Source organism: Mytilus galloprovincialis, chromosome 11, assembly GCF_965363235.1.
Source record: "Mytilus galloprovincialis chromosome 11, xbMytGall1.hap1.1, whole genome shotgun sequence".
Classification (NCBI taxonomy): domain Eukaryota; kingdom Metazoa; phylum Mollusca; class Bivalvia; order Mytilida; family Mytilidae; genus Mytilus; species Mytilus galloprovincialis.
In genome coordinates, this window is record NC_134848.1 from 57,349,860 (window position 1) to 57,358,484 (window position 8,625).

Genomic DNA, 8,625 nt, shown 5'->3' on the forward strand with positions numbered 1-8,625 from the left:
AAGGAGTAAATGCATATCCGATAAAAGAGGGACGAAAGATACCAAAGGGACAGTCAAAACTGACAACACCATGGCTAAAAATGAAAAAGACAAACAGAAAAATAATAGTACACATGACACAACATAGAAAACTAAAGAATAAACAACACGAACACCACCAAAAACTAGGGGTAATCTCAGGTGCTCCGGAAGGGTAAGCAGATCCTGCTCCACATGTGGCACCCGTCGTGTTGCTTATGTGATTACAAATCCGGTAAATAGTATAATTCGGTAGGTCACATTCTCGATTATCCTAAAAACATAATCACTGTTGTACTTTTTTTATTATTCCTCCTTATATTTCTATATCATTTTCTGACACCTAAAATTAAGAACGTCAGATTTCTTAATGCCAAGCTGCAATTGATTATTCTTTCAGTTTCTATCGATTTATTAGCAGACGGGATAAAATTCATAATGGACAAAAGTCAATTGTGACATTGGTTAAGAAAGAAATATACTATTTTGCACCAATGTTACCTTTACATAAAATTAGAATAGTAATACAAATTGTAATCTATGATAAGCGCAGTTAAAGACTAGAACGAAATGTCGGGCTGCATACGTTAACGAAAACATTTATTTAAAGACTTGCCACGTAAATTAGCAAAAACATGTTTTACTTAGTTATACTGTCTCTTGTTTCAGCTGTGGTTACTGAACTATGTAGCAAAGAGATTCAGGTATTACGCAATGAAAATCAAATTCTGAGGAGGATTGTGACCAAGGTTGTAGACGAACTAACAGAACATAAAAACGCTCTAGATGAACTCATTGTGTTTAAGAAAAGTTTTGAAAACTATACCACTGCAAATGAGAATGAACGAAGAATGCACGGTAAGTACCCCTAAATTTCAATATAATAGATTTCCTAAATTGTATTAATAAATATTATTAATTTGTATATTTTAACTAATTTGATTCGTTCAGGGATAGTCACATGTTAATCTATATTTTCGAAGGTAGATAGAAAACGGCGGATAGTAAAAAGCATATTGCACAGCAAAAAGCATATTGCACGGTTATTTTTAGAATATCTAAAAACCGACATACTGTGTGACGTCATGTAATGACTTTCATTATATTGTTAAAAGTTTAATAAATAAATATCTATGATTGAGTATTTGAAGTAAAAAAATCTTCAAATACATAAGATGTAAAAAAAAATACTTCTTTCAGGTCAATATATCATTGTATCGACCTCATACAAAGGCAATAATTGTATAACATAGTGGTTGATATGCTAACAGAAAACATTATACTTTTACTTTGTATTTACATCTATAAACTGTACAACTTCACATATTTTTTTCTTTTATGACAAAACAAGACGATAGGTACAACCACAAATCACCAATCAATAGACAAAGCCGTGACCTAAAGTACAACCGTTACCACAATAACCAACGGTCAATAGAAGACAACAAGTACATAGAAAACTAGATATTGTAAAAAGTAAAATGACGGTAAAAACTCCGAGGAAAATTCAAAACGGAAGAGAATTTAAGTAAATGGAAAAAGTAAATGGGTCAAACACACCAAACGAATGGATTACAACTGTCATATTTCTGACTTGATGAGGCATTTTTAACCCGTTATATACAAAGGCTGAACTCTGGAAGTGTAAACATTTCAAATTATACTTGTGACACACCTCTGGTGGTCAGGATGGGGGCCTCCATTTCTTCATTCTTTAATTTATTATGCCATTTCGCGCTATTCGTTTTACTGTTTGCCTATTATTTGTTAATCTTTACACCTCATCATTATATATACTTAACTCTTTGGGTCTTTTTTCTGTATTTTTTGCCCATTATCCTCTATTCTGTAAACCCTCATCCTCATCCTCACCTCTTACTTTCCCCTATTTTTGATATGTTTACCTCTTATATATTTTTGTTTTGTTCACACATCGTTGTCAATATAATGGAATTTGGGACTGTCATACAAGTGAGAGGTTTAGCAATGCATTAAAATTTAAGTTTAATCCACCATTTTCTATATATTAAAATGCTTCTACCAAGTCAGAAATATGACAGTTTTTATCCATTCGTTTGCTGTGTTTTGGCTTTTAATTTAAACTTTTGATTAGGGACTTTCCGTTTTGAATTTCATCGGAGATCAGTATGTTTGTGATTTTGATTTTTTTGTCTCGCCTTGACGGAGTCAAAAAGCGAGATATAGGTATGCTGTTTCCGGCGGCAACGTCAACAATGTATTAGTTTGTGATTAGGTCTAGTTTATTGTTAACCACAAGTTATAGTTCAATCATATTTGGTATGCAGTTGTAAAAGCATTGGCACATCTCATTTCCATGGAGATTATTTGGCCCTGCCTTCTCAGTCATACTCGTAAAAGTATGAATGGACTTGCTTCCCTGGAAAGAAAACTGAGTTTTTGTTCTACAATACAAACGTTATGAGACACAAATCAGACAAATGTTTACTACTTAAGGGATCAAAGGTGAGGTCTGACTGACCTGCCCATAGTAAATGTAAATGACCCCCACTTTCACCCCAAGTCCATGATGTCTAAGCTTAGAATAAAATGACAGGTAATTATAAAACAGCTGGTCAAACATTAATGGGCTTGAAAGATGTTTTCTTTAAAATGAACCATATTAAAAGGAAACTTTTTATAGGACCAGAAATAATTCAAAATATAATTAAGGTAAATACTTTAAACCTTCTAATTTTTTTCCATTAATAAAAATTTATAATAGACAAGAAATAATTGTAACATAATGCTGTGACGGTGTCTCCCTAACAAATCTCCCATAATTATTCATTTCCATGGTCGCCTGACATTGGGCATAGTCTAGTACACATTGGTTAGGTCTAGTAAAGTGATATGCATATGTGACGCCTATGTCATTCAATCTTTTTGAAATAACAAACAGGAATGAATATGGTTTATGAGTTGGTATCTCAATCTTTTACAAGTTCTCAAAACACACACATGCAAGAGGGAGTGGGGTTACCCTAGGGACTATTCCTATATTTCATTTGATTTGTTACATTGTCCCATACATAGATTTATATGGTTTAGGGGTGGGGATCTCAACCGTTATCAAGTTTTCAAACAGGAGGAGGTGGGGTGACCCCAGTGACTTCCCCTCTATTTCATTTGATTTGTTTTATTGTCCAATACATGAAAATATATGGTTGAGGGGTGGGGATTTCATCTGTTTCCAAGTTATCAAACAGGAGGGGATAGGGTGACTATAAGGACTCTCTCTATATTGCATTTGATTATTTCTTTTGTCCCATACATGAATATATATGGTTTAATTTAAAGGTGGTGATCTCGACTGTTTCCAAGTTCTCAAACAGGAGGGGTGGGATGACCGCAGGGACTCCCCTATATTTCATTTAATTCAGAGGTGGGGATCTCAACTGATTTCAAGTTCTCAAACAGGAGGGGTGGGTTGACCGCAGGGACTCCCCTATATTTCATTTGATTTGTTATATAGTCCCATACATGAGTATATATAGTTAAGGGGTGAGGATCTCGACTGTTTCCAAATTCTCAAACAGGAGGGTGTACAGTGACCCCAGGGACTCCCCTATAATTCATTTGATATGTTATATTGTACCATACATGAATATATATGGTTTAAGGGAGGGGATCTCGATGGTTTTCAAATTATCAAACAGGAAGGGGTGGGGTGACCCCAGGGACTCCCCCTGTATTTCATTTGATTAGTTATATTGTCCCATACATTAATAAATATGGTTTAGGGGTGGGGATCTCGACTGATTCCAAGTTCTAAAACAGAAGGGGCGGGTAACCCTAGGGACTTTCCCTTTATTTTATTCGATTACTAGTAGTTATATAGTCCCTTACATGAATGTATATGGTTGAGGGGTAGGAATCTCATCCGTTTCAAAGTTATCAAACAGGAGGGGGTAGCGTAGCCCAAGGGACTTCACACATATATCATAGGATTTGCTTACATTCAGGTATCATATAATCTAGTTGCACTGTTTGTGAAAATAAAGTAAGAAACTTCCAGCTATTTTAACTGACCCATCAAAATCGAGAAAAAAATACCCATTGAAATTGCAGTAATATGTTTACACTTTAAAAGCCATGAATTACCAACATTTATCACTGTCAGGCCAAACCAATTTTAATAGTTCTTTGGACAAAAGCTCTAAAAAATATGGGGCGAGCGAGCGAAATTTTTTTGATTGTAAAAAATTCTTGAAAATGAGTTTTGTTGAGGCGGGTACTCTACAAGTGGAGCGAGCGGTATAATTTTTTTTGAAATTGTGCAATTTAGAAATTTGTGTACATGTTAAAATAGGGTAACTTCAAAGAAAAAAGAGGAGAAACATGCTCCTATGCATATAATTTGATGTATTTGTGCCTGTAGTACAGTCTATTCCATACCAACTTTCTGGTTAGCTTTGGTTTAGTATAATTATGATTATTTTCGTCAAATAAGCTTTTTTTTCACTGTATTTTTGTCCATCTGATGAGTTAAGCCTTTTTCAACTGATTTTTATAGTTCGTTCTTATGTTGTACTGTAACACCATTGTCCCAGGTTAGGGGGAGGGTTGGGATCCCGCTAACATGTTTAACCCCGCCACATCATTTATGTATGTGCCTGTCCCAGGTCAGGAGCCTGTAATTCAGTGGTTGTCGTTTGTTTATGTGTTACATATTTGTTTTTCGTTCATTTTTTTTACATAAATAAGGCCGTTAGTTTTTTCGTTTGAATTGTTTTACATTGTCTTATCGGGGCCTTTTATAGCTGACTATGCGGTATGGGCTTTGCTCATTGTTGAAGGCCGTACGGTGACCTATAGTTGTTTATGTCTGTGTTATTTTGGTCTTTTGTGGATAGTTGTCTCATTGGCAATCATACCACATCTTCTTTTTTACATTTAACTGTGTGAATTTTTATTTAAATTCACACATATGTATATAATAAGGAGGCAAAGCGGATAAAGAAGAATTGTGTAAGTTAGGTAAATATATTGTATGGATTACAATTAAAATATGTGCATATATTCCAAAAAATGCCCATGAAAAATTTGAAATATCTTTGATACAATTGTTTTCATATATAGAGGTGATTGTTATTAACTGCTTGGCATCTAGTTGGAACTATTTATCCATAAAAGGATCAACATACAGAGTGAGGTGAATATTTCAACAACATCTTGAGTAAAAAAGTTATATTACTATGCACGCTGATCTCAGTGTATTGAAACATTCCCTTAAAATACATTATGTTCTTAAAACATGTAAAACACATTCACATGCATTATTCTGATTTGGCAAAATACATTTTCCTTTTGCCACTGAAACCTAAATGTATCTCAAACTGGAAGTGATTGCACCAATAATACATGTGTTATTATTATTTGCAGGCCACCACCACTTTGGTCTCGAATATTGGAACTCTTAAATTGTCATTTACAAAAGAGTTCTGAGTGCATGTCAATAGACTAACAAGGGGGTATGGGTTTTCATCAATTTGAAAATAAGATTAAGATGTCATTTTTTTTTTAAATCATGTGAATTTAATATCAATGTCATCAAAGACAGATAGCTCTATCTATGTCTGTTGTAGTCCGAGATTACTTTGACATCCAACGGCTATTTTGCCTGACAAGATGGGGACGTTGGACAACAACACCACATCTTGTCTGGTAAAACAGCCGTTGGACGTCAGATTAATCTCGGACTATGTCTGTTGAAACAATGATCGGGAATGACAATGGTTCTAATGAGTACTGTTGTGATCGTGGTCGTCTAACGAAAGATTATTTATTTTGTCTTCTTGAACAAGTCTGCATAGGTAAAACGAAATCCATTTCAAATAACTGCGTGTTTGATAACCACTTGTCCTATGTAATGATCTGACACAACTTCATGTTAGCATCCCGATTTTTGACCTTTTATTAACATATCGATTTATCACACGTGCGTTTGAATCGATTGGAGCAATATATGCACAAGAAAAACGTCTACGAGAAAAAAAAATGTCAAGGATAAACCAATTTTGGAGCGGCATGCGGCCCAACAATTTGCGGAAGCGGTAATTATTTTATTTCATCGAAAAGTCCATTTCTCAAAAACAGGAGCGGGAAAATCGAAAGAACTATTAATCAAATTGGTGTGGCCTGATAAAGAAAATTTATACTGTCATAAGGAACATATATATTTTTAGGAATACTGTTCCAAGCTGCCACATGGTATTGGCTTTTGACATTAAAATTTGTCAAAAAGTAATTTTGAATTTCTGTACAAAATATTTTCTGCTTTTTCTTTCTTTTACATATATCTTTTGGTTTTCAATTCTAGTGTTTATATTTATTTACCTTGCATAGATGTATTTTGTCACCTGTCTGGATATTTTTTTAGTTGATCGCCGAAACCCGGAATTATCCTTATCCGCTTCCGGAATCAAATCCAATATTGTAATTGATTCTCACGGCATCCATTTTGTTTTCAATGTTGTTTTTGTCAGATACGATTTTACTCGAATTTACACATTATTTGTCGGCAATTTTCTGTACAAAGCTATCGGTTGAACAAAATGAGATCGTTTGGAGACTTTGGTAAAAAGGTTTGCAAAGTGGTTTTTTTTTCCGTCGGGCATGTCGGGCGTAGCTAGTAACCAAGTCGAAAGTCCGACTGCAAAAGTAGAAGGTTGCAGACCTTGGACCACCGCTAATTTGAACCCCAGCCTCCAAATTGAAAAGATACGAAAATTTTGTCTTCTAATTTAAAATTCACGCCAACAGCATGAACAGTTGAACTTATTTTAATAGACTGCTGTGTAGTTGACTACGTATTGACGACAAACAATATTCCTACGACTTTCGCCATTTGGGAAATCTAAACTACTTGTCTTTACTGATTTCAGCGATTAAATATTTCATACATTTGTTCTTTGACATCTCAGCCAAAAGCTCAGGGGATAATAAACTACATAAGGATTCCTAATGTGCTCTACTTCCTATGTGCAACTTCAAAACTTTTGGGTGATTCGACGATCATTTAAGGTTGAACTGTCCAATTAGTTATAAATAACATAATATCTTGCTAGATGATAACAATGGCACGTAAATCAGCATTTATTGGGTAGAACTCAAATCTAGGGTGCTCGCATAAGGCAGCTTAACTGCCTAAAAATCATGCGAATGTTATGTCAATGGTTGCTAGGAAAACTGGTGGTACATTACTATAAGTTAATCGAATATATTCGGTGGAATATGAAGTAGTGACGTAAATGAACGCATACAGACAACATTGTGAAATGAAATGGATTAGCTTAAAAATTGCAATGGCCAGTGATGGTGTTCCATGAATGGAGGTGTACTACAACATTTATTATGAAGGCATCAATGTGTCTAACTTTACTCAAATTAGTCTTTGTTTTAATTTAAAAATTACATGGAGAATAAACGCTCTTCGAGTACCAGACTTATAATGTAAAGGCTTGTTTCGGCAAAAAAAAAAAGACTCATCAGTAGCGCTGGGTTCAAAAGAGAAATGACAAAATAATAAAAATCAGTTAAAAACCTGTGCAAAAGTAAGTAAAATTTAGAAAATGATGATAACCGTTATAGACGAAAACGTATTGCGATCAAGAACAAAATGATTGGACACATTATTTCTCAGGCCCGACCGGCTTTCGGATAATAGAGATACAAGTTGTTATTAGTGTCATATTCCACGATCGAAATTTGTTCACAAATCTTCAAAATTTGATTATGACACAAATTTAAAATAAGTACGTTTATTATTTATTTTTTTCATTTCTTATTTATGATCATTTATTTATTTGAATTCTTTCAGCAAAACGAGCAGCGGATCCTGTCATTGCATTTCATGTGTATGCTTCCAGTGATCTGTATTCCCTAGGATCACACCAAACTATACAATTCGACACCGAAGTAACTAATGAAGGCAATGGTTATAATAAATTTACGGGCACATTTATTGTCCCTTCGTCAGGTTTCTACGTTTTCACTTGGACAATCGATGTAGTGGCTACGCTTTGTCAAACTGAACTTGCTGTCAACGGTATAGTTATTGGACTTTCTTATCCCGATTCTTTACAAAACGAGAACAACGCAATTTCCACGACTGTAGTTAAACAAGTATCGACAGGGGATGCAGTTGCTGTCAGAGCAAGAGGATGTCAGAAATTGCGAAGCGACACAGCTGCCAGATGTAGTTTTAGTGGATGGAAGCTTTAAATTAAATGTGTCAACATTTTTATTGATAACTTGATACTTTGTTTCAATTAGTCAATTGTATATAGAGTCCAGATTGAAAATTCCTCAAGCAAATCGAACTAAGACCTTCGGGCCTTCCAAACCATTGTTCCCAATTGTATCTGAGCACATGTAGTGTCCAAGAAAATTGTATCATATATTGTTTTCGAAATATAAATGAAGTAAAAAAAAATCATACCTCAAAATCTGGCAATGCTTGGGCTCAGTCACAAAATTATATAATAGAATAAAGATCGGAAACAGGAAATGTGTCAAAGAGACAGCCACCCGACCAAAAAACAGATTACAGCACAATGTCACCAATTGGTCAATTGCCTGAAGGTA

General features: G+C 34.6%; 1 long non-coding RNA gene across 1 annotated transcript; it reads left to right on the top strand.

Moving 5' to 3' along the window:
- The first annotated feature begins 567 nt into the window (after window positions 1-567).
- Window positions 568-8,291, top strand: LOC143051261 (uncharacterized). The gene is made up of 2 exons (XR_012970675.1): window positions 568-876; window positions 7,859-8,291. It is a non-coding gene; the product is annotated as an uncharacterized LOC143051261 (long non-coding RNA).
- Window positions 8,292-8,625: the final 334 nt, after the last annotated feature.